We start from the raw sequence: 27,268 nt of genomic DNA on the forward strand, positions 1-27,268 counted from the left end.
GTTATCTTGTTGTTATTATCATATTTCTAGAGCCTCATACTGTTCTTATTATATTCTTAAAGTCCATACCTTCTCACTGGTTTTCTACCAAGCAGCTCTTCTCTGTAGCACAGCTCCTCATGGCTTCACAGGGGCTCCTCCAGGGCTGTCGACCCACCCCTTTTATCCCACTTATCTTCACGAGCTACAGCTGCTGCCCAACTAAGGACTTTGCAGCTGTAGCTCATTTAGAGTAACTGGGACCCACTTATCCAATACATAGATTTTTCAGGGACTCTCTCCCTAACTGCAGACTATTTAACCACCTTCTTTGAAAGCTTTTGTTGCCTCCCTGAAGTTTACTTCCTTATCATCTCTCCAAGTTTTATGTCTGCCACTCCTTAGACTTTCAATTTTTGCACCTAAATATCCTCCCCCTGTTTTCTCTAACCTCAGTTTCCTGCCTTCTCTTCTGTATTTCCACTGAAATTTAAACCATGCTTGCAATCATACTGTACTGTTTCCCTAAATCACATATGAAAACAAGTGATAAGTACCATCCTAAGACACAGCTGAAGCTGTCAAGGATTCTCTTGAACATTTTAGCGATGAAAGACCTTCAGCTTTACTGAGAGATTTTGTTTTACTCACTACATCTACTGTGGCTTAAGATCATGCCGCAAGACACTCTGAACACTAAGAGTTAAGCAGTGCAAGTGGCTCAGTTCTATGCTTTTCAGCCTTAGTGTGCCAGATATTTTTACAGTTTTTGTTATTCCTACACAATTCCCATCAGCAAGGGCCAGAGCCCGTGTAATGATGTGTGTCACTGAGAGCACTCTCCTTCAGTCTGCAGTGCCCAGCCATGCCAGCAGCCAGTCTGCTAAATGATCACTTAGCATCAAGAATAAAGAGTTTAAGCTGTGTAAATAAGAAGCATTCATGTAGTTGGGAAGGGAGGCATTAGTCATTGTGCTAACAGAATATCCTGACTACAAAAAGCACCATAGTACACACAGATCAAGGATCCGCTTATCACTGATATCAAATAAGAGGATTACATATTGCATTAACCAGAGATGTTTTCGTATTCCCTGCTCTCCATATCCCAGGCAATTTTCTCTGGCCTCTCAGAAGAGAACACTCAAAATGAACTCCTAGAGTATAAAAGTTAATAAGCAGGGGGGATGGCTGAAATTCACTAAATCAGCAGGAAGCCAACTTCTCAGCAGCAAAATAAAGATTTCTTCTGTTCTCTAAAGATATTTCCTTGAGCACAAATTCTTTTATTCCACCAAGAACATGAGGTGGCATAGACTCTTCCACCTTATTTTGATAAACAGCCTACACTTATTTGCTCTCACAAGAAAGGGAGGCTGTTCCCTTATGGAATGTGGGGCTGGGTAAAGGAAATGGTGCCTGCAAGAGGGCTTGTAGACTAGTCAGCAAGGCCCAAATTTACTACAAATGGAGACCAACTGTGTTCTCTAGTGAAGAGTGGCTGTTTACAGTTTTGGGCAATTCATGGCAAAGAGGAACCCCTGCACTGCTCTGTGTTAGGTGTGTATAGCACTCTCCTGGAATAAAAGTGATGTGTCAGCTCAGAAGGGTGACCAGTGCACCTGAGGAGGTGCTCAGTGATGTTTCCTCCCAGTAAAGCCCTCAAGTCATGTGTAAACACCCAGACATCCTGCAAAGAGAAGCTCCAGCTCTGACAGACCTCCACACTTAAAAAATGAGACTCCAGGACTACCAATTCCACCCTCTGCTGTGGAACTTTCCTCAGGATATTGTCCTACCAATGGTTTGCAGGTGCATTTTTTCAGAATTAGTGCTATTCATTCTTCCCTTAGGTCAAGTAGCAAGTTTTTGTAATTCCAGTTTTTGTAATTCCAGCTGGTAAAAAACCTCTACTCCAAGAAGACTGCATAAGCCAGCTGGATTTTTACAGCAGCAGCACCCTTTCCTTCAATGCAGCTTGCAGTACTACAAACTAGAAATTTAAGGCAAAATCCAAACTCCTTTAATAACATTTAAAAAGTGAAATAAAATTTGGTATAATATGAGGTACAGCCTAGAGGTTTTTTATAAAAAAGATGTGTCTTAAAGACACAGTCTGTGTTTGTAATACAATACATCAACGAGGACCTAATGGGCTCAATCCACTGACATTTGAATGGAACTTGTAAGCATGTGAAAACTGTATTCCCAGTCAAGTCACACAGCTTTTTGAAGGCAATAAGAAAAAGCAGATTAAAAAAAAAAAAAAAAGGAAAAATAATAGAATGTTAAGGGGTTGGAATGGACCTTAAAGATCACCTAGGCCCATGGGCAGGGACATCTCCTACAGGCAGGACACAATGCCTCCCAAGAGGGGCCTGTGCAAAACCCAAGAAAAATTTGTTCTCCCTGATGAGGACAGGATGATCTGATGGAGACTTAACACCCATAACAACACCTTTCAGAGGATTTAGAGAAGACAGATAGTTGTTGGATTCCCACCATCCTACTCTAAACATGAAAGCTGAGCAAAAGCCGTCAGAGCCTGGCAGAGCCAGATCCGTGATCTGATTCATCCAAATGGCTAGTGAAGCCAATAAGAGTCTTGACAAGCCTCACTTCTCAGATGAGTGTCATTCTGCATTATTATTTGGTGATTTACAGCCCCTCTTCAGCTGGCCCATATTAAAACAGAAAATTTCAGAGTGTCAAATCAAAGACCCCACCCCAGTAAACTAGGTGTCCATAAATGGCCATTCACATAAGAGCTGGACTTGATGGCTCCTGTGGGTCCTTTTCAATTCAGATTTTCTGAGTGTGAACACTGTAAAACTCAGGTGTTACTCTGTGGTAGAGCTGCTGCAGATGACTCAGTGCAAAGCCAGATGAGATATTCAAGCCCCAAGTAGTTTTCTTACTTATTCTTGACCATGGAAGTTGAAAATGCTGAAGTGAATCCATGGAGTTCACTTTATAAATTGTCCATCTTTGAGAAGAGATTTTTCATTTCCAGGAAGGGCTTGCACCAAAGGGTAGAAAACTGAAATCTTTAGCATTCCTGCTAGTGATTTTCTTCATGATTAGAAGAAAAAAAACCACCAAACCTCCCACAAGATTAGAACTGACCCACCATTATTGACCATGCACAAACTCATTATGGCCAACTACATTACAAAAAAACTATTTTTACCAGCATCCCCAGTCAACTTCACCAGTTCCCAGTGTGTGGAAATAAAATCAGTTTAAATGTAACAAACATAATAGTGCACTGTTAGAGTCCACTGACAAGTAGCTCATGAGTGAGGCATCAAAGTGGCCAAGGCTCAGTAAAGATGTGAAGGGCATTCAGGGCTGAGGATAAGAACTTTCTACTGTCCTGGCCGCAGATGAGAGGCAGCAAAGGGGGTTGGCACAGAAGGTGGTGCAGCAGGGAAGGTCAGCCTGGAGAGTGGCTGATGTGCACAGCTGTGATGGGAAAAGCACTTCCATCAGAAGTGGGGCACTGAGTATCTAAGGGGTGTTACAGGAAAAGTGACAGGATTTCAAATAAAATGTGTAGGTAACCCCCTGCTGTGAGAGTGGGAAGTAGTCAGCTGTGCTCTCTGCACAGAAAAATGTACAGGGGAAAAAAAAAAGGAGAATATCTATTTTAGCTACATGCCTGAAATACTGATGAGCCATTCACAGAGAGAAACCGGAGATGCAAAAAGATGCAGAATGCCAGGGCAGGACATCAGGCAGGTAGTCTTGGAAAGAGCTGATCAAACAGTGGTAACTGCAACTGTGAAAGGTGGTAAAACCAGGTCAGTCCCACCCAGGAGCTAAAAAAATTCCCCACTCAGGGATGGGGATGAGAGGATGAATTTATAAAGTAATGGCTGGGCAAAAACATCAGCATGTTTCCAAATAAAATGTTTTTCATGTGAAGTGCAGTGTCAACAGCAGGAACATAAATCCAAGAACATTTAATTTTTTCCAGAAAAAAAAGCTGAAAAAGTTGAGGAAAAAATGTGTTAGGCATGGCAAAGTTTGAAGAGACCCATCAACAGTGGGAAAAAGTGCAGCAGAGTAATTTTTCAGCTGTTTCCTTCTTTGTTTCTTTATCAATAGATAAGCATTCCCCCTTGCCTCTACCCAGACTTGCATGGCTATGATTCCTCCTCCCATAATTGCAGCTCAGTGGAGCAATAACAACATTTTCTCCTAACTTAACCAAAGCATTATTTTCAATATGAATCTACACACAATCCATTATAGCTTGTGCTGTGTCCTCCTCTAGTTAAGAGATGAGTTTTTAGGCAACATGGTACTTCCTAACCCTCAGCATACTCTTCTTGCCTTTTCCCAGGTGCAGGAAGGTGGGAAATCAAAAAACCAACAGGTCCAGAAGGTTTTTACTGATGGTAAAAGTAACTCATATGAGCAGGGGAGTTCAAGCCAGGAATTTAAAGTATGGATTAATTGAGAGAGACCAGAGGAGAGACTTGGGAAAGAAAAATCTGTTTGCTGACCTTGAGGGTGTGGAAGGTGGTGACAGTCAACACCTATTCTCTCTCATTGTCACAGCAAGTTTAATCTCAAGCTTTTCTATGCTACAGGGTGCAAATAATAATTTCTTCCCATTTGGGATAAGGTTCGGTATTGGAAGAGCTCAATCTCCTTCATCTGCTCCTCTAAACTTTCTTTTACCTCTTATCACCACTTGCAGCATAAGCAAAGCAATCCTTTTCATATACTTTAGAGTTTCATCCTCACTGAACACTATCACTTGTCCCCAGAGTTCTACTTTATATCCTATTACAGTGCTACATGGGAATTAAATTAGCAGACGCCAAGCCAATTGCCCAGGGAATTTTAGCAATGTAGTCTTTGAAATTTACTAAGAGTGGAACATGTATCTGCCGCAAAAATAGAATGATGTGGGTTTCTCTAGAAACTGTGGCAGGTTTACAATTTCGTATTTTCTAGTCTAAACCAGAAGTAACATAAACCCCTAAATACACGAAATATTTATATTACCTTTTGTGAGTCAAAACTGAAAAAAATACACATTCTAAAGACAGCTATATGCCTAAATTCAGGCCTCCTCTGTTCGGATAATCCCTAAGAGACAAATATCTAACAAATAGATTCTTCAAGAGAATTTGGGAGAAAGATCATACGTGTTTCCCTTTATTTTTAAACAAAGGAGTTTGGTGTACTCTTCATCTTCTCATATTCAAAAGTGGAACAATTATTTACTTTTTTATCTGCTTTTTTAAGGAACCAGCATGCGAAGCATGCTTTTGACTCCATAGAAACAGCATTTTAAAGTCAGTCAAATTAATAAAGCCCCAAAATTTACAGGAACCAATTTTAAACAGCATCAGGGCAGACAGAAGAAGAATGTGATGGAAATCAGAAAATGGAATACAGGCTCCAAGCTTCCTACATTTATTTTTTGAATGGTTTATTATGTCAGCAAACACCTCCTCTTTCTCAAGAGTTAAACTCTCTTGAGCAAGAAGCAGCCTCACTCTCTCTTTCAGAGGTACCGTTACGAGTGGTAACTGTTCATACCCTGTGTAGTATTTGGGCAGACAAAAGGCTTTCTCTGAGTTTCTGGCAAGTTTTTCTTTTTCAAAAAGTCAAAACTAATATCAAGTATTTTATCCCAGTATTAACTAATGTAATAAGAACAAAGCATTGTAGGAAAAAATTAAACCCTTGCCTTATGAGAGGAAAAATAAGATCACTGCTGATTTTTCTGGGAAACCTCCTAGGTATGGTAGTGATGGATCCCAACAGTGGAACACAGACAAACCTGTAACTGCAGCTCAAATGTAAACAGATGACATCTGACGGGATTTATGGGAATTCTAGAAAAATATACATGCCAGGCTACAATCCCATGTACTTCCAGCAGGAAAAATAACTGAGTCTACATGTATTTACCTCTAAGAGTAAGTAAAATAAATAACAGCAGAATAAATTTTGCATTGAAAAACTCTGCAATTAAAAAAATTATGAGTCACTCCTCCAAACCTTCACCATTAAAAATAAATTAAAACATATTTGTTTGTCAATCGTTAATTCAGACTTCGAGAACAGTTACATCGCTTTTTCTCCTCAAACTGTAGGTATTAGAAAAAGCTTATACACATATGTATAAAGAACATGCATGCAAATCCAGCATTTAAAAAATCATTAAATATCAGGAGATCATTAAATATCAGAAGAAAAATTAGTAGGACTGCAGTGAATATCATTATAATCTGCTAGAAAAAACAAACAAAAGAAACCCAAATAAACAAAGCAAAGAAGACTATTAGTCTTGGTCCTTACTGCGCACACAAGTTATACCAAGCTCTCCATGAGCACAGACTAGATAATAATGTCTTGTCTGGGGAGGAATTGAATCCTCAGGCTGAAAAAGTACACTCTAACTAGATCCAAGCCTACAGAGCAACACAACTCCATGTCACCTTGTCCCCTTCTTTCTCTCTGATAAAGAAACCCAGATGCTGGGCCAGCAAAGGACACCTTAGATCCCAAAATACTTGAAGTGGATGAAGAAGGGTCACCCTCTGTCCTACACCTCATGCCAAATGAAGCAGCCCCAGGCACAGCATGCGGAGAACAGGGATGCACGGACAGAAAACCCTGAGAAAGTTTGCAGAGTCCTACAGCCTGCGATACTGAGTTTTGAATGGCTGAAGTGCGACCAGTGATCAGATTGGCTAAATGCAGAGATGCTCACGTCTCAGTGTTAGCAACTCACTGGGGGCAACCACAGTTCTGAATGACATACAGCCCTGCCTCAAAAATGCACACCCTAGCACACCATTGATTCATTCTCTAGCACTATCATGTATTTTCAGATAGAGCTTTGAACTTGTATCAGCAAGATCAATAGTGCTGCCTTTTATAGATCGGAAGTCTGAGGCCTCACGACTTCAGCATATATGAAAGACTAGCAGGATATAAAGAGATCACATTCAGCTGGATGTGTTAAGACACAAGAAAAATCAAACAGGCAGGTCTTTGGCTCCAAATTACTCCAAAGGTCAAGACGAAAACAGAGCACGTTACCTGCCATACCATCTTCTGAGCAGTATTAATATTTTCTTAACAATCTTGATGCCAAACACAAACCCAGCCTGCAACAACATTAACACTACTGCCAGTAGATCTTCTGACTTTCTAGAGTGACCTGTCAGTTTGCTCATCAGCAGATGACTTTTCCTTATCGAACATTAAACTGGGATTTGTACGTACCAAAATATGTAAGCTTCAAAGGAGCAGAATATTGTTATGGTAGAGGCTGCCTCCTGCAGCTTACCTCTCTGCTCTCTGGCTGCCACAGCAGCTTCACAGTGGTGGTTTCTACCTCTCCATCTGAGAAGCTTTAGGACTAGAGAAAAGGAGGCTTGCTTCCAGCTAGAAAAACTAATATTCATTTGCAGCCAGTCTCTACTTTGCACTGAGGCTGTGGGTGGAATAATTCAAAAGTCAGTAGCTCTGACCCTGTGTGCCCAAATACTCTGGTGATAACCATATTTCACAAATTTTTACTGGAAAAAAATGCACATGGAGCAATAACTGTGTTGCACAGGGCACTGTGGGCCCCTAAGGAGACCCTGAGCTGAGCTCTGGGCAGTGCAGAACAACTCTCCACACAGAGTAGGGCAAGTAAATCCCTCCCTGCCGCACACTCACCTCTTGTTCAGCACTCTGGACACAGTCTAAGGAACCTCCCCACATTCACAGGTGGCAACATAACTCTGAGACTTCACAAGATTTGTTTCATCTCAAAAGCCTTTGGGAGTCTACAGATGTGTTGGTAAAGGAACAGAAGCAGCATGAAACTTGAAGAGAAAAGGAAACTGCAGCATTGCAGCTTATATAGGACAAGAACAGAATATAGGCAAGTCATGGAGGCATCAACACAAATGCCACCTTCTTGACACATCTGATTCACAATTTCATTAAAACCACAAAGCTATTTTTGCAAGAATTCAGAAAAATTCTCCTTAAAAACTAAATTTGATGGGAATCTCAAATGCATTTCTATGTGACTCAACATAAACTCAGATCAATCACCTTCCAGATAATGTCAAAATCAACAATAAAAGAAGTGTTTCACTTTTATACTAGCTGTCCTTCACTGCTTTGGGGCTGCATATGGCCCCAGCTGAGAACAGTTCAAATGTGTACTTTTCTCTGGTAGGCATCCAATTCCAGATGACCTCAAGCATTGTGGATGTTCTAGCATCTATACATGTGTGCAACTGACATTATATGGATGGTATCCTGGAATACATGATTAATTTTTGTGTATTTTGTCCCTCTTTGAGACAGTAAGTTATATAAGCAGTAGTTTCAATGATTCAAGCATGCAGCTAGAGAGAACAGACCTCAATTGCTTTCTTTTTAAAATGTATACTTGTAAATTAAGAAGCATTTCAAGATTAGGCATCTGTCCAATTCTTTTTATCATTTAGTGTGTTATGCTAATGAGGATGCTGTTTCTTTAATTATATCATTTGAAGAAAAAATTGCATTCAGTCCCTTGATCTTCTTTAAAACCATTCCCATGCTTGATTCCCCCATAGGCTTTTAATCACGCTGCCTCAGTGTGAAACTCTGCATTTGAGCAAAACTCTTCTCAAAACTGGTTCACTGAGAAACTTTAAATTGTTCTCTCATTGGAGCTGTGTCCTCTACCACTCAGCAGCTTTAGGAGGAAGAGCCATAAGATTCAAACTAGCACTAGCTCAGATGAAGAGTAGTGGTGACACTTAACATAGTGTGTTTGTAACATACTAAATGCCAGGACTTGTTAGACAGGGGTTGAGAGACAACTGAAGTGAGCTATAAAATCATACCTTTCCATTACACTTCACAGTAGAACTCAGTAAATCCTATTTAAAATCAAAGCACGTTTCATCAGCTGTTAAACTTCACTATGCAAATTTACCCATATATGATGTACACGGGCATTTGTTATTAGTCAAATTCTTCACTGTTCCTTTTTTTCTGTTTTAGCACACATACTACAATAACTACAGCAAATGTATGTTCCAGTTATGGTATATCCATTTAGAGTTTAACTGCAGTATTTGTTAACATGTTGTGCTTTCATCCTACACTGATAGACTGGATTTTGTTGAAAGTAAGAACCAAATTGCACTAACATCTTGAAGCAAAGTAGTTACAAACAAATATTCTGACACCTCATTTATCTGTTTTGCCATAAAATTGGCTTATACATGATTAATTATGAAAAATAAGCACAGCATGCTTTGATGCACTTTTACTTTGAAATCCAGGTCACACTTTGTTTTGAAATTCAGAAAAACAATATGAATAACATAATTAACATATCAGAAGATTCTTTGCAAGTAACTTTAAGCAAGCTAAACCAGGAGCTAATGAAGTTGTTGCTATTCTGTCATTGCAGACAAATTATTTCTTAATCTTTGTTTATAAACTTCACTTTATAAGACTAATTCTTTGCACAGAAGGGTTTTTGGAGTAGGCATCCTCCTACTAAGCCACACAATGCTGAATGAAAAGTCTTCTTGTCCCAAAACATCTACAAGCTAGTTCCTGCTCTGTGGACTTGTTTCCAGCTGGAATGCTGCTCCTTAGAAACAAATCAGTAACGTGATTATAGATGGGAAACCAGAAACTTGAGATATAGAATCATAGATTCATTTAGGTTGGAAAACACCCTTAAGATCATCAAGTCCAACCATTAACCCAGCATTCTCAAGTCCACCAAACCATATCCCCAAGTGCCACACCTGCATATCTTTTAAACACTCCCAGAGATGGTGACTCAACCACTTCCCTGGGCTGCCTGTTCCAATGCATGACAACTCTTTCCGGGAAGGAGCTTTTCCTAATACCCAATCTAAACCTCCCTTCATGCAACTTGAGGCCCTTTCTCTTGTCCTACTGCTTGTCACCCAGAAGAACTTGCACCTGGCTACACCCTCCTTTCAGGCAGTTGTAGAGAGCAACAAGGCTTCCCCTGAGCCTCCTTTTCTCCAGGCTAAGAAACCCCAGACTTCTTAGCTGCTCCTCACAGGACTTGTGCTCCAGACCCTTCCCCAGCTCTGTTTCCCTTCTCTGGGAACACTCCAGCACCTCAATGCCCTCCTTGCAGTGAGGGGCCCAGAACTGAGCACAGAGCTTGAGGTGCTGCCTCACCAGTGCTGAGTAAGGCTTTCACAACCCACCTGAATGCATACAGTGAGTCATTCTGCAGGTTCCCCACTCATGCCACTTAGCTGTCAAAATACCTTTGTGATGACACATTTCAGTATCATACTGTGCTTTTCTCAGGCATTTGCATTTCATCACCTCATGTGAACTATCCTCTGTCTGTACAGCTCCTTACAGACCCTCCCCAAGTCTGTGAGAGTAATTTCTGGCAACAGAGCAAGATCACACCTTGAGAAGCCACTTGCTGGTGAGAAATTAATTTATAGGTGCATGCTGTTTGCACTAAACCATTTACCTGGTTATCACAGTAACAGTCATTTCTCATGACTTTACTTTCAAGGCCATCCCAAGGAATGAGAAAAGAGAAGTTTATCAGCTTTTGACCTCAGCTGCTTTCTAGAGCCAGCCCCAGCACCAGCTCCAGCTCAGGAAGTTTGCCTTGTTTGCACAGCAGCCAAGCAATGACCACTGGCTTGCAAAAGGCCACATGGGCTGGGAGCTGCCAACTCAAGAGGTCTGACCAGCAAACAAGAGCCTCCCCATGTCAAAACAAATGGCCAAAATACTTGTGATTGGTGTACTGCAGAGCTAGAAATAGAAAGCAATTCTTTCACCGTACTGTGGTATTTGAATAGCTTCTCTTTTAAAAGGGCAAACAGTTCATTCCCCTGGAAAGCTTGCTTGCAATGGCAATGGTTGGGCTTCATTTCAGTAAATATTAGAATTGCCTTTTTCAAAAAGGAAGCTCAATTCTTTTAAAGGTTAAGAAGGTAACAGACAAACACACAATAAAAAAAAAAAGCCCCAAAACACTAAAAGGCACTGTACTTATTTATGAGAAAAAGAGTGGGAAGAAAAAGCCATGGATACCACATGTCCAAGAAGGAAAACAGAATCTGGAGTATTGACAAATGACAAGCTGAGAGAGAGGCTGAGGTCTGCTAGAAATCCATTAAGTGAGGTATTTCTCTAGTATGTATCCTCAAAGGTATGAAAAATATTGTAACATTGAATTTTATTCTAGCAGAGAATCTGTTCTGGAAGAACCACTTTAAAAGTGTGGCTTTGGGAAAGTCTGCAAATTTTAGTCATGGCTTAATGCAAGCAAGCAGTGATACCAACTCCAACTGATATATTGGACTCCTACTGGATACAGGTAACCATTTAACCAGAAAATTATGATTTAATACAGGCAAAGGGCAATGCTCTAATTTCTTTTGCAAATAGAAAACAATGTGCAATCTTAACCAATATCTAATTTATTTGTTTGGATATTTTAGAAAGACCATTTCTCAAAATTAAAAACAAATCATATGTTAAACTGATCAGGGGAAAATAGTCACATACAAAAATATGAAAGGACCTGCTAAGAGATGCTTTATTACATGACAAAAATAAAAAGGAAAGTCACAGTGCTACAGACATGAAAGGAAGCTTTTATGGTTGAAGAGTCCTGGCTACAGAGAGTGAAAGCAGCAGCAGAGAAATCTGTAAAACAAATGCATAGTACATAACAGATGGGGGAAAGACACTGTTAGCAATGAATACAAATTAACATTGCAGAAATGCAAGCAAACAATGGAAGCAAAAACCAGCAAAAACTGTGGTGAGGTTTATGGCAAGAGGAGCTCCTCCCTGAATGAACAAGAATAAGAGAATGCCAAGCAATGACTTCAACAGTTGGTCATTACAGACAAAAATTACCAAAACATTCAGAAAAAGACAGATTTGACAACTACTTCTCTGCATTCAGAAAGATGCAAGGTGTCCTATTCACTTGTTACAGTGATAAAGATACCACTATGACTTGAGAGAGCTTTAAATGGCCCCTGAGTTCAAACCCTGCATTCAAGAGCAGAGGGCAGGTGAATCAATCACTTTTAATTCAATGACTCTTTTAAAAGCCATAGGTGCATTAAAGGTTCCTGGTGACTGGAAAGACTTGCTATCAAAGCAGCATTTACAAGGGTTAAGTGGGATAAGCAAAGCACCTATCAAGCAGTTAGACTGACATCAGTAGTAAGCAACAGCAGGCAAAGATTAGCATGGGACACAATCAATAAGGCATTGAAAGACAGTCACATAATTAACACCAATCAACACAGCTGTATGGAAAACAGGCCTGGCCATGTAAATCTGATCATTTGTATGCAGTGACATCATCATTTGATAATGGTATGTGCTGACAGGACGTATTTCTAGCCCTAATTTCCCACTAGGCAGAGATTTAAAGTCATGCTATACATAAAATCCTGAATTAAAAAATTCACCATACTAAATCAACACTGCTCATAGCAAGTGAATTTCAAAAGTGACTAGCTAAATGGATTACTACATGAGAATCAACATCCCGATAATAGAATCCTTGTCAGTCCAGCAGGGGAAAAAAAGGTGAAGTACAACACTCAGAAGCTCAAAAGAGATACAGACTGTCTTGGAAGGCAAGGCCCATTATTTACTGAAATTTAATGGTGGCATGGTAGATTGAGTACTACTGGCACCCTTTAAATCAAACCTGGTCTCTTTCAAAAAGGTGTGCTAAATAAAAATTAAAGGACTACTACTAAAATGCTATAAATTCCTCTGACCTCCACAGAGCAGGCAAGAAGAATAGATATTCATGTGGTCCTCTTTGGTCTTTAAATTCATAAGCCTGGGAAACAACAACCCAAACATTATTAATCCCTCAGGAATTTAATGCAATAAGTGAATCATGCTTAATCCATCTGATACAGAGTAAAGTGTCTTGAGTATTTCTATGGGTTTTCAACTGTAATCCAGTGTTAAATTTCTGGATGACTTAAAATATTATCAAGTCACTCCCCTGAGTTTCTGATTTTTTGGCTGAAAGCAGCAAAAATCTATCCCTATGTACAAATAGGGAGGGGCAGTTTCAAACTCTTGATCCACACATCCCCACATAGATCACTTCAGCCTGTTCCTAGGAAGTGTTATTAACAGTGACACTACCAGAACAGTATTTCCATGGCATATCAGAAAGCCTCCTAGCAGGCACAGCTGTGACTAACACTAATTTCATGCAATTAGAGTTGTGCTCTTATATACCCATCATCTTCCTAAGCTGTGGGCTGAGATCAGTACAAGAGGTGAAAGTCACATTACCCCTGCCGAACATTATTTGATTCTGTCTGAAACAAAACACAGGGTTTTGAAAATGCCATTCTGGAAACAACTCTGGAACTGGCCAGAGGATTTATACTTCCAGTTTTGCAGCAGGCACCACAATTGATTCAAGACTTACACCCCCAATGATGAGTAGGCACAGTTACAACCACTTTTAAACCAGTGCCATTTGTAACAATGGAAATGCATTTAAAAATATTTCTATGCAATCTTTGCATCACTCAGTGTCCTGCAATGTGGTCCTCAAAGTGAAGATGTGCACTGCACTGGGCATCCTCTTCTTTCATGTGGGACAACACAACAGGGCTGGGGCATCACAAGCCACCTGTGAGCCCATGAACACAAGATTCCTCCTCTTTGGTGTTTAGCCACCTGATGCTGCAGGATTATGACCAGGATGTATGTGCCACCCAGACGACAGTGACACTCCAGTTCAATCACTTATTTCCCAGACATAATCACAGTATTTGTGACTGAGTGTGACTGTCGCCAGAGAAACTGCTTTTGACTTTGGGTCTCCCCAGTGGAAAGAGCAACTTTCCATCAACTTATGCCCTGTTGGTGTCTGAACTTGTCCAGCCAAACTGTTTTTTATCGCTTGAGGGACACGATCATGCCTGGCCACAGGAGATGCATGCACAGAGAGTTCAGCAGGCATTGTTATTGCTCGCCATGAACACAGCCTTGTGCCACTACAGCACAGCTTTTCCAGGATCTATGTCACAGTCCTCTCCCCACTGACAAAGTTATGCCTGCCCAGGCATGAAAGACTATCTTCAAATAGTGTTATAATGCCTCAAAAAGTAACAGGATTTACTTTAGATATATATAGTACATTGGTTTAGATAGTCATATTTTCAGTGTATGCTATGTCTAACAAACAAAGCAAAAACATTAGGAAAGGAAAGGTCTATCTTTGTTTGATAATTTCCCACAGTAAAAAAGCCTCATGGTCTGCTTTGAAATCACATTTATCTCTACTGCTTACACAATCATTAAATGGCATTTTCATTGGATAAAATAGCACTATTCAAAAAAATTCAAAGATTTCTTGGAAGAGTTCTTTAGTGGCAAATATATTTAAAAGATGAAATCAGACATTAATAATACAGAAGACAAGCTTACCCAAAATGCTGGAAAAACAAGTTTTTCTTCCATTGGTGATAGTTTGCCTTAGAAGACAGTCCAAGGGTGGAAACCTTAAAAAAAAGGAAATAGAAACCAAAACAAAGGACTCATTAGAAGTAGAGTAGGTAACAAGGCCATACACCATCAAATCTTCTGTAAACACAGTGCTCAAGATTAAACATCCTGCTCTTCTGATTAGGATCCCGTCCAAGTTTCCTGGCATTAGCTCACAGATAAGCTGATCTGCCTTAGCACTGAGTCAAGTGAAGCAATGCACCTACTCTTAAAAGGGGAAGAGGCTACAAAACCTTTGTGAAACAAACTCCACATTTTCTGTTCCTTTTCCTCTGGAATATCTTTAGAGTAAGTCAACACTCAAGTCAAATTTAGGTACAGAAACTGAAGGGGAAGCACAGATTCCACCCAGTCAGGTTTTCATATATTTACAGAGATCATTGTTTTACAGAGACTCTGTGCTACTTGACACCTTGTCCCCTTGCCACATTTTGATGTGATATGGGTGATGTGGTGTTGCTCAGGGAGACTTAGCTGCATTTGCTTGTGATGAGATCATCCAGAAAAAGTATGGAGGGAAAGAAGGAAAACAAGGAAGGGTGAGGAAGATCACCTGGAAAGCATACAGAAGGAACTTCTCACAGAAGTCAGGAAAAGACTGCAATCACAAAAACTAAACACTGGAATCAGAGAATGTGAGTTATGTCAAAAAACAACAGGTCAAGGCAGAGAAGGAAAGAAAGCCAGTACTGAGATTTGACAAGCAGTCATGAAATGTGCTTTTACCAGTGGTAAAAAAAAGGCCGAAGCCAGACTGCTGAGATTCAGAGATGAAACAAGAACAGGCTCTCTCAAGAAGCATAAACCAGTTTAAAAAGACAATAAAAAGAGGTGAAAAATATTTTGGGTTTGGATCTTAGAGGGGAAAAAAATATATGGGTTTTAAATTATGTCAGTGATGTGCATTTATTTATATTATGATGGGAAACAGACAGGAGATATTAAAGTGAAGAATTAAGATATATGAGTGCATGGAAGACCAAGATAAGGGATCTTACTGTGGGATCAGCAGAGCAGGTGGAGTTTAGGTGAGATCTGACAGTATAATAGAGAAAAGGGAAGAGAGAGAGAAAGAATGGGGAAGTAAAGGCAAGGGAGGAAGGGGAGATCATGACGGTCTTTTTTTCCTTGTCATAAAGACCAAGTAGAGAAAAGTTAGATGAAAATCTTGGAAATATTAGAAGATGTAAGATATAAATGGTATTTTAGGAAACAGATTTAATCAAATAGTCTTTCAAAATGTTTTGTTCACATGCAACTGATGGTAACCACTTATGATACATTTCACATGAATGTGGTAAAATACCAAATCCAAAATAATTCTCAGCCAAGCATGCACTAATGGCTATAAAATAAATCTGTATTTTAATATGAAATTCCAGGTACATTTTACCATTTCTCCCCCATCTTCTATTTCCCAGCAATGCAGGTTGCTTCTTTTCAAATAACTCAGTAAAATTAAGTTGTGTGTTCAGCCTCATTAGCCACCATCTCCATTCCCCTGCAGTTTTAATTAGATAGGTCTCTTTGTGCACAGCTGCCTCAATCCTTCCCCCAAACAATCCCACAATGTTGCTTCTTTCACATCATCATTCTTCAAATGCTCCCGATTATGCCAGAGGCAGCCCAGGTGATCAGGGCAGTGCAGAGCTCTCCCATGGAGATGGAGAGGCAGGATCTGCACCCAGCAACACACACACACTCCTTGGGCAGGGCTGAGCTGCCCTTCCATGCTCTTTCACCCATTTTAAATAAGAACATTTAATTAATGACAACTTATGACAGAAGGGTCAGACCCTCTGTATGGACACCAAGCTTTAAACTTTTCCCAGTAGCCTCCTTTCTGCTCCATGAGCCATCCATCACCTGCACACCCACCCCATGAAATCACAGAGCAGGAAAAAGACCCCCACACCCCACCAAAGCCAGGGGGTCACAGGTGTTCCCTGACCTCAGAATGATACCTGGCTGCAGCTCTTCCCCCACAGCATCCACCCAGGCAAGCCCAGCACATCCCTTGAGGCATCAAGACATGGCATCATCCCAGAGACAGGAGAAAGCCTCACAAGGACCTGCTCCAAAAGTCTGATCTAGCCTTAGGTTTCTCAGTTTTTTTTGGGGTGTTTTTTTAAACTAGCACAGGAACAAAGGTACCAAAACCATAAGATGACCAGTTTTCAGCTGGAAATGGAGGTAAATGCTGATGGTTTCAGGAAAAAAAAAATGGAAGTGGCAAAGGATCAGGTCTACTCATGAGGAGCAAGGCAAGACTACTGCTTCAACCACTATTTGAAATATTTTAGAAGAAAGACTGTAAATCCAGCAAGCATGATTGGCAGAAAACCCCTCAGAGCAGAGGACCTCTGCTCCATGGCTGTCCTGCAGCCCCAGAGGAGAGCCTGGGGAGCTCAGCACCACTCCCAGGCTATTCCTGGCTGCTCAGGGTCAGCAGCGGCACAGCAGGGATTAAAGCAACTTAGATTTGTTATGTAAGGGACGTGTTGCTCATGGCTTCTCTCAAATCCCAAAGATGTTGCTATTATGTAATAGGAACAATCAAACAGGGCAGCTTTTCTGTGATTTGATTTTTCAAAAGTGCTGAGCAGCTGAAAATGAACAGTGGGATTCTGTCAGACTCAGTGTTATGTTTTCCACTCTAAATCCAAGTTTAACCTTAAAAATGCTGTAGCTTATAGGGACAATTACTCTGTTCTCACTTCACTCTAGATACAGAAAAAGAAAGAAAACTTCTTCCACCTCCCCACCAGGTGACGAGCACAGCTTTCACCTTCTGAACCAAGCCTGAGGGCTTTCATTGTTTCAGCATCAATATCTTGCTGCCTCTACTGACATTTAAGGATTATTCATATGAATAAAGGCTGAGGACCTGGCTCTGAACTTTGCTGCTTGGATTGGATGGTGGCTGTGAGCCACTCTGACACTTGGGCTTTTATCAATGAAAAATGCAAGCTCATTTGCCAAAGTCTCAAGAGTTTGTCTTCTCAGATTGTTACTGTAACAATTTTGATGGTAATGCACACAATTTAGTATGATACATCTATGCATACACATATTACTTAAAAAACCATACATATCAATGCAACAAATTCCATAGTTTCTGTAAATCACTTAGCTCACACTTGGGGCATGCCCCAGCAGTATCAAGAATGGATAGATGCAGATATTTCAGGAAGTCCTGGTTGACAAGCTGCCATCATATCAAGATTAGCGCTTCAGCAAGGCTGGTTCTGTTTTAGAAACTTGCTAATTTCCAGCTTACAAACAATGTCCAAAGAATTTTTCCTTTCCCCCCGCCCCCAATGTTTTCTTAGTTTGAGATCTGAAAAGGAGAAGAGCACTATTTTGATGTAGAGGTGATTTCCTATCTATTCTCCTCGCCTCCCAAGCTTCTAGCACATTGAAGAAACAGTCCGGTTTCAGTGCTCATACTAAATATTCGTGATCCTTTTAGCATTAAACCCCAAACAAGCTGTTCAGATTGTGATGGTGATACAGCAAACCTGTCCTGAGCACTTGTACCTGGTCTGACATTTCTAGTCTTGTTCATGCAGCTGTCGGAGTCCACCAAAGCTCATGTGAACTGTTTCCAGAAGCTGTGTTACTGTTCCTTCCTTTTTAAAGCTTCACCATTAGATCACACCAAGAGCAAAACAACTTTGCAGCAGCAGCAAGAGAAGGACCTAAAATCCCCATGGTCTGATGGACCAGAAGGAACAAATTCATCTTTAGAGCATCAGTCTGCTGAGGTCTTACACGGTCAAGTGTCATTTACTTTTAAATTTCTTATCTGTGCCCAGCATCCTCCCTGTGCATAGCACATTATGATTCCTCCCAGCATTCTGTCATGAGCAAACTGCATTGAGGTCAGAAATACTTAATACAAAGCTTTAATATTTTTCTCCCATCACAACCTAATTCTTGTCCAGTAACACTAACATACTGTGGAGCACAGAAACACATTACCTGGGTAATGGTCTCTTTGAATTTTTCTGGCAGGATGAATTTGAGAATTACTGTGAGACCTGCCTCAGACTGAAATCACAGGTGGCTTGAAAGGTTGCTGTTCCATGTGCCCCCTGTGAAACTTGGCAGAGAAAATAGGCCAGAGGGCAAAAGCACTATCAGAGCATCTCTCTTTGAGCTACCCTTGCCTGCCAGACTGGCTCTTTGACAGCCCTAGTGTTTTGCCATAACATAGAGCACCCCATGAGGACAATAAATATGGAAGCCAACTCATTTAGAATAGGCAATCAAATAGTTAGAATTCAAAAAGTAAAACTTAATAGAGAGACTAATTTGCCCAGTATCTGCTTTAGAGGCTTGTTTACTTTTTAGCTGTGATTTCAAAGGGAAGCAATTCTCCTGTAAGTGCTTGGTGATTGTGCCCAAGAAGTGAGACTCACAGCTGTGCAAAGAAGAACAAGTTATGCCTTTCTTCCAGCTTTGCATCCCATGCAGCAGCTGTTTCAAAGCAGTTTATAGCCCTCAGGCTCATATAAGGAGCACCAACCTGTATTACACCAACATCTGAATTGCGAGTCACAACTGCAGGCCAGGAGGGCAACCCAAGAAAATTGTGATGCTTTTTCTAGTTCTGTGGATTGCATAAAATCACTGATCTGCAAGCTATGTCAATAACAGCAAAAGCCTGGTAACTGCTGCTACACCAGATGCTTCTGAGGATTAAGCCATTTTCAGAGATGTTTGATGTTGAGACCTCTGCTGGAACAAAACAGACTTCACCATCCACAGTCCCCAAATGCTCTGCAAGAGTGAGCCAGCACAGGCATGGTCTTAAACCAAAGTTCCCATATTTACAGAGGAACAAAACTTGGATTTCCTCACCTTCCACCCAATGCACCATTGGTTCACTATATGCTATGCCACACTACTCACAAAAATGACATTTACTTTTCCTTGAACTGAAGACAGGTCCTGCCCTAAAATGTGAAGATTCACTATCCAGGAGTTTAGGAACTGCTTGTCTGACTGTCAGCTTTGTACCCTCTTAATTTAAAAAGAAAATACAAATCCTTTAAGAAACTACTAAGGCAACTGCTTAGATAAAGTCTTTTAAAAAGCAAGGTCTAGCACACAAGTCTTATGAGGAGAGCTGAGGGAGCTGGAGCTGTTTAGCATGGGGGAAAAGAGTCTTGGGGGACTTTATTGCTTTCTACATCTGCACAGAAAAAAGGTTGTAATGAGGTGAGGGCGGGCCTCTCCTCATGGGTAATAAGCAACAGAATGAGAGGAAATCGTCCCAGTTTGTGACAAGAGAGGTTTAGGTTGGATATTAGAAAAAATTTCTTCACTGAAAGAGTTGTCAAGCACTGGAAGAGGCTGCCTAGGAAAGTGGAGTCACCATAGGTGGAGGTATTTAAAAGATCTGTAGATGTGGTACTTGGAGACATGGTAGACTTGGCAGTGCTGGGTTAACAGCTGGACTATTTTTCAAATGCTTTCAACATTTTACATATATGTCATTTGGCTGCAAAATAATGACCTGGTTCTCTGTCATAATAGAGTAACATGAGGCAGAGCTTTAATTGGTATAAATCACTTGGTTGTCAAGTTACAGCAAATTATAACAGCTAGCCATTTCTCCACTTGCTTTGCAGCCTACTGACTCTTACTAAGAAAATATTTCTTATGAAGTCATTGGCAGAGGCCAGTCAGGTGGTTCCAGCATTTGGTTGTATTCTGGAGATTTTTTTGGCCACCTTAGGTGAAGCATTGGGTCTTATCCTCTTTCCAGTTCCCCACTGGAAAACCCAGAATAGCAAGATGATACCATATAACAGCAGTGGGCAGAACAACAAACAAATCAGGTTTACAGAGAGAACAGCATCAAATGTATACCCAGCAACACAAAGTGACAGCATTCCCAGGCTCACAAGGATGCTGGTTATATTAGGATAGTGCCAGAGTAAGTTATAGCAAAATCCATCTGAATTGTTTTCCTAAAGAAAAACTGTTTCAACAGGTTTGAGTTTGCAGTAAAAAAGTTCAGATACAGAGCAAACCACCATACACTGAAGTTTTGCCCTCCTTTGCTACTTTCTTTTCAGTTTCAGCTGCTTATGACTTCCTTAACAAAACTGACTGCAGCAGGTTTGGTAATAGTTGCATTTAAACAACGTCAGTATAATTATAAATAACTTCAGATAAAATGCAGTACTTGTGGAGGGAAAGCATTTGCTAAATCAGCTGTGTCTCAATAGTCTTTTTAGCAAGCCTAAGCATCCAGACAGGGGAGGAGGAGAGGAGATCCTCTTGCACTGCTTGCTGCTGGCATTTCAGCAAATACCTTCACCCAGATGTCCACTATCATGACTAGATCTTTTCTCCTGCAGAGCCTTCAATCAAATACTAAACCAAACACTGTGTATGAGTCTCTGCTGTACTGTGCTTCACTTTATCTGCTGTTGTATGACTTTCCAGAGAGCACATATTTAAGTGGAACTGGCTGTAACTCTCTCCTACGCTGATTTCTGGTACTTCCTGAATGAACTTAAGAGACAGAGAACACACACTGAAAGCTGAAAATCTTGGTTTTCCTAACTTCAGAGAGAGGACTTATTCTCACTGGTTACCAAGTTCCCTGCACAGGCTCTGATGTGCTTTACAGCTGCAGAAGCTGCACTTCTGCTGTTAGCTCTCCTCTCCTACCTTCCTAAATAGCTAGCATTGCTTACTATAACATAAGTGTATTTTGCATAAACATACACACTGCAGAAATTAAGGCCATGAGTTTAAAGCTGCTTTCCTGCTTGTTACAGTTGCTATCACTAAAATAAAAGATATCACTAAAATAAAAGATAACACCCTAGAAAATTTTACCATAGAAAAAGCTTCAAAGAAATTAAAAGCTACTTATCTGACCCAACCTTACACTTGCTATTTGTTAGATCAGTAGCCAAATATCCACCTCTGTCCTTAAAGAGACAAATATACAGAGAAACATGGTACCATATCAAAAGCTACTGCAAATGAACCACACGGACACAGCCTTGCAAGTATTTTCCTTGGTGTCTGTGTCCCATCCCATCGCACACCCCACCCATTCCCAGGTAGCAATTTCCAAACTAACACTGCAGCACTAAAAGAATTACCTACAGGATCCCCCTTCTGTACCTTAAAATAGAGCTGATTCTCCAGAAAGGAAGGCGAGGCTAAACACCGTGGAATGAGAAGTTAACCCTCATTTGCACACAAGTAGCTCTCTCCTACCGCTCCCCAGCAGCACAGGCTGCGCTGCTCTCCACCACGGATTGCATAAATAGGAGACAAGTAGCTGGGCATATTTAATTGCATTGCAAACAGGCAGACCCAGTAAAGGGTTTATGTAGCATGGGATACAGAAAAGCCCTCAACCCTGCTTGAAATTGGCGATGAGAAACGATAAAACCCTCAAACACTGCACTGGATATAACGAGCATAAAACAATCCCTCTATGAAATCACACACAAACCAAAACAAAGCATTTATGCATCACATTACAGCCAGCTCATCGGCTGCCAAGTGCCTCCTTAATGCAGCCATCCGTTGCAAAGTTAACCTGCATGCAAACGCTTGACAGGCAAATGATTTTGCTACCGATGCCTTACTACAAGCAAATATTTCTAACGCTTGACCCACAGAGAGATGTTTATTTTTTTTTTTTTTTTACTTTCGCCGTTTTAATGCAATGATAAATATCGAGGTTCCCGCTGGCTTGCTCTTTTCATGTTTAGCGCAAGCAGGGACCATTGGCTCGCTAGCAGAGGCACCTGTAGGGAGCGGGTGCCGGCCGGTGCCAGGGCACCCCAGCCCCCTCGGCACTGTCACCTTCGGGAGGCAGCGATGGGCACCGGGGAGAAAGGAGCAGCGGCACAGACAGGGAGGGAGATAAAGCAAAGAGCAAAAGGGTACCCGTACTCATTTACACAGAGTTGGAAACGACCGATCTGGATGAACAGCTCTTCACGCAAAGGCATTTCACTTGAGTAGGAAGACCTGGATTCGCTGCCCTATCTTCCACAGCTTTTAGTTTAGCTTTCCCTTTAGAAAAACGCTACTTTTTACTCATAGTAGCTGCTTTACCTTCCGTCATCTTCCGGAAAAATAATGGGACGCTGTTAGATGCCATGGACGGGGCTGAGAGTAACAGCAGCACTTCAGCCCTGCGCGCCCGTCGTTTGCCGGCAAGCTCGGCACCTGCCCTGAGCCCTCCGCTGGCCCGTGCCGAAGGCTCGGCCGTGTCCCGGGCTCCCCAGCCCTGCCGGGACCCTGTTTCCCCAGGCACTGTCGCCCCGCTGGCAATTCCGATCCGCGCACGGACAGCGAAGCCCGCTCCAGCCAGTCCGGTTATTGGCATCCCCAGAACTTTTGCCTGAATGGATTTCATCACAAATATTATCCACCCTGATAAGCTGCTTTTGCTCCCCCATCTCCTGCCCGCCGCAGGGGTACAGGAGCATCCGCCAGCCCCGCCGCGCCCCTTCCTCACGGGAGCCATCCTCGTCTCCTGGAGCTTTTGCCCGTGTCCCGTTCCCGGCGCCCCGGGGGCGGTGAGCATGGGGCAATAGCAGCCCCGGGGCGATGCGGGGCAGGGAGGAGCGCACACCCACGAGGCGGGAGCGGAGCCCGCGGGATGCGCGGCGCTCACCTGCCTCAGTAGCCGTAGTGATGCTGCCGGTGCCGCCGCCTCCGCCGCCTGCGCCGCTGCCGGGCCGGGCGGACGGCGCGGGCCGCGCTCGGGCCCGGCTTTTATAGCGAGCGCCGCCGCTCAGCAGCGCCCCCTGCGGGCCCGCCCGCGCCCCGCGCCCCGCTCTCCGCCCGCGCCCGCGGGGACACCCGGGCTGCGCGCCGGCACCGCCACACGGCTGTGCGCGCTCCTGCCGCTCCCCGGCCGGTGCCCTCTCCAGGTTAGCGCCCCGGCTGGCTTTTCCATCCCGGTTAGCGCCTTGGACGCACGTAGGTGGCTGTTAGTACGCTATCGAATGGGAATTTTGTTCTGGTTTTGGTTTTTTATTTTTGGGGATAGGGGAGGGAAATGTTTAGGATCAGCGTCTGCGTAATAGTGCCTCTGACAGCATCAGGCAGAAACGGGACTTGCTCGTGGCACGGCTTTTCTGCTCCTTGCCTGGCTGCCCTCGAGTTCTCCCTCACTCCGAGTTCATTTCTCTTTCAGTTTACAATGAGCAAGATAATAGAAAAACAAACAAATAAATGTTTATTTATTTAAATAAATAGCAAGAGACAGATTTGCTTCTCAGCAAAACTTGTAACTCGAAGAGTAATCTCCATCACTTTTGCTATGCTTAAACTGCAGCCCAAGGGGTTTACTCCCATAGCAAAGAGAGCTCTGTGGTACCCGCAGAGGATCTGTATTGTGCGTTTACAGCCTTATCTACACCTACAGCCCGTGCTACGGCTCTCTCTGCGGGCATTGTCACATTCCCGGTGAGCTGGCGCTCATTGTTTCAATCAGCTATTAACATCGGCAGCAGGCACGAGATCAGATGGGAGTTTTATGATCTGTGTCTAATGCTGGGCAACTCAATTAATTTTTATGAAGTCCTCTGGGCAAATGCATGAGGATGTGTTCAGGAGGGGGTGATGAAGGGATTCCTGGATTGCGAGGCCAGCCAGATGATGCACAGCATCCTGTCTGGGAGCCCCCGCAGTGATGCCTGGAGACGCCGGGAGAGCAGCCAGGAGCTTGCACAGAGGTATGAGACAGAGTGCCTAGGGAGACATGGGAAGAAATGTCCATTATCTGCATCCCAGTGCCAGCCTGGCCCTTTGGCAGCTGGGATTCAGTGCAGTATTGAGGAAAGGCTTTGCCTTCCTGGTGCCTGCCTGGTCAGGCTGGTGTCACAGCCTCACACGGCAGGACAGCCACTGTCACAGGGCATATCCTTATTTCCCAGGCACACAATAACTTCCTTATTTCTGCCTGTGCTCAAACACACTGTGCTTGCATCTGTCTGCAATCTGAAGTGCCAAGTACCATCCCTGTGGCACCATAAGGGTGTCTCTTATCCTTAAAGGACCTTCCTTTAAGGTTTGTCTTCCTGCTGAATAAAGCTGTGTTCCTCCCCCACACCCAGCCACACCACTCTGGACTAAATGATACGCTTCAGTTACAAAGACAATGAAGATAAAGGATCTCAGCTGGTAAAGTCACCGAGAGCATCTCTCTGGCCGGCACAAAGGAGGACAAACCCTGACAAACCAGGCACTGGCTGCTTTATCTGGGATGGTTTAGGACATGAACCCTCCTGCCTCCCAGCAAAGCAGGCAGGACAGGAGACGCAGCTGCACCTCAGCTCACAATTCGGAATATTATTTATGTTCAGGCCCTGAGCTTATCTATGGCTAAAATAAGGAGAGGGGATCCAGAGGAAATTAATTAAGCCATCCCACACCTCAGCCACTGATTTTCAGGAAGCAGCAGTGCCATTTGTCTTGTCCAAAGGCATTACCATGAAGCTGTTGACAACAGAGACTTAGCAGGCTTTCACTGCCCTCTTTTACATCAGTATTTGAAAGGACCCACTGGCCCTATTAAAACAGGAACAATAACAGAGAAGGTCCAAATTTACCCAAAATATTAATCAGCCTGATCTATTATATGGGGAAAAAAACTAAGATGCATGCCAGCATCACATTTCTTCCCTCAATCATTTTTGCAAACAATCATTGCTCTCTTCCTTTGACTGCTGATCATGGAACTATTGCACTCTAAAAGATAATTCATGCTGTTATCACACCTAATTAAAAGCTACTTAGCTGTAGAATGTGGGCTTCACTTTATTTTTAGATTCTGTGCAGAACTGAAATTATCTGCTGTAGATAATTCGCATAAACTTGTTTTTCTTCAACATTTGGAAGAGAGATCTCTAGCCTATAAAAATGTTCAATGAAAGATTTCTTATGCAGCTCCTGCAAGCAGAAGGCATAACAAAGGAATAGTTGTTTATGCTGCAAAGAGTAAAAGAAAATGATGAAAAACTGAAGAGGGCATGGCTTTTATAAATGCAGGCAGAGCAGTTTCAAGCCACTTTGTCAATGTGTTTAGGAACAAGCTGCTGCAGCCACAGAGAGGTGGCAGAATAGCCTCACACATACAGCTGGAAAGAGAAGGCAGAGAGGAGGCCCTGGGGCAGGGCAGGGACAGCCTGCCTTGGAGCACACCAGGCTGGATGGGGCCCTGATGGAGCTGGGGAATGGCACAGCCACACGCCTTGGCCACGGCTGACCTGCCAGGGCCCCCAGGTCTTCCCTCCCTGTCGTTAGGAGCATGGATGGTTGGCACACTGGAGGCACCTCTTGCTGCTCATCCAGGCTTCATCCCTGGTGTTTGAACAAGCATCAGGATACCTCAGGGGCTCTGACTGTACTGACAGACACGGTGGGACAGGGAGCCAGCTGGATTGGTGATCATCCCTGCTGATTAACTGCAAGTGTGCCGCAAGGCCAGTGCTGTGTAGCCTGGGCACAGTCCTGTATGGGACAGTCCCATGCAGGAGGGATTGTCCCCAGCAAGCAGCAGAGATGGGACTGCAGTGCTTCCCATTTCCTTCACCCTACGCAGTCTGCCAGCTCTGTCACAGGAGGCTAATCAGCCACAAACTTCACTCCAAGTCATGCAATCCACACTCTGTTTCATGCAATAAAACACCATTCCTGTGGGCTGCTGCACAGCTTTACATTTGCTCAGGCAGCACAGGTTGGGAAGGAAGAAAAAAAAAGGAAACATCTCTGCATTAAAACCAATGTCTTGGGGCCACAGGGGCACCAGATGGGAGCCTAGGATCAAGCACTGTGCAGCATGGATATAGCCAGTCTGTGCCCCTGGCAGCACTTAGTGATAAATACAAAGCTGGGGATGCCAGAAAGCTGCATAAGGCTCATTTCTCTCCAGGAATAAGCAAGAGACACAATCGGTGTTCAGCTTTGCAGATTATCTGGGAATGATGAAAGTCAGGGGAAAAAATAGCCTCTCCTCCGGTGCTCAGATAAAGCTGCAAAAGCTGCAACATCATATTAAAGGCTATCAGCTCCAGAAGATTTTTAAAAGGTTTTTGTACCAGGGAGGATGCAGCTTGGGTCTGCATGATGAAGGGTCTACAGAGAAGCTCCTGGGCTGCAAGCACTGCTGAGGGAGAAGAGAATGGAGCTTCAACCTGGGGGCACAGACAGGCTGTTCCCCGTGCCCAGCTCTGACTGGGTAAGATGCATCAGCTGCTGTCTCCTAAGGGAACTTTTCCTTAGCCTTCCAGGTCTGACCTGCACACAGTTTATGAGCAAAATTATTGCAGTTGAAAGTGTGATTTTTATGTATTCTTTTGGGTTGTGGGGTTTTTTGTTGTTGTTGTTTTTAATTTGTTTTAGGGTTTTGGTTTTATTTTTCTTTTCTGTTTTTTAATTTGCATAATTACTGTAGTCCTAGCAGCTATTTTTATCTAAATGCCACCTTAAACTTCAGTTACACTGGGTAAAACTCAAGTGCTGACATACTTGTCCCGGTATGAGGCTATCTGATACTAACTTAGGTATCTTCTTGCTTGAGTAGCTGTAACAACACAGGCACTTTTCCATTAACACAAGCGGTGACTGGGTCACTTAAACTGTTATCAGTGCAGTTAAAGTGGGACAGCTCTTGTGTCCCAGTAAACACAGAGAAGCTGGCTCTGTCTGCTGGCTGGCTGCTGCTCTTCTC

At 42.7% G+C, this 27,268-nt stretch overlaps 1 protein-coding gene across 3 annotated transcripts in view; it reads right to left on the reverse strand.

The window, feature by feature from the left end:
- Window positions 1-23,271, reverse strand: part of MTUS2 (microtubule associated scaffold protein 2) — a 265,481-nt gene extending 242,210 nt beyond the window's left edge. For 2 of the 3 annotated variants that reach the window (XM_064716695.1, XM_064716686.1), the window contains exons 1-2: window positions 23,207-23,271; window positions 14,461-14,534 (exon numbers count right to left, since the gene is read on the reverse strand). The gene's annotated coding sequence lies outside the window, so the exon portion shown is untranslated. Of the gene's footprint in view, window positions 1-69; window positions 124-14,460; window positions 14,535-23,206 lie in introns of those variants that run through there. The other variant, XM_064716676.1, reaches the window with a different exon arrangement.
- Between the last annotated feature and the right edge of the window lie 3,997 nt (window positions 23,272-27,268).

Source organism: Zonotrichia leucophrys, chromosome 1 (assembly GCF_028769735.1).
Source record: "Zonotrichia leucophrys gambelii isolate GWCS_2022_RI chromosome 1, RI_Zleu_2.0, whole genome shotgun sequence".
NCBI lineage: Eukaryota > Metazoa > Chordata > Aves > Passeriformes > Passerellidae > Zonotrichia > Zonotrichia leucophrys.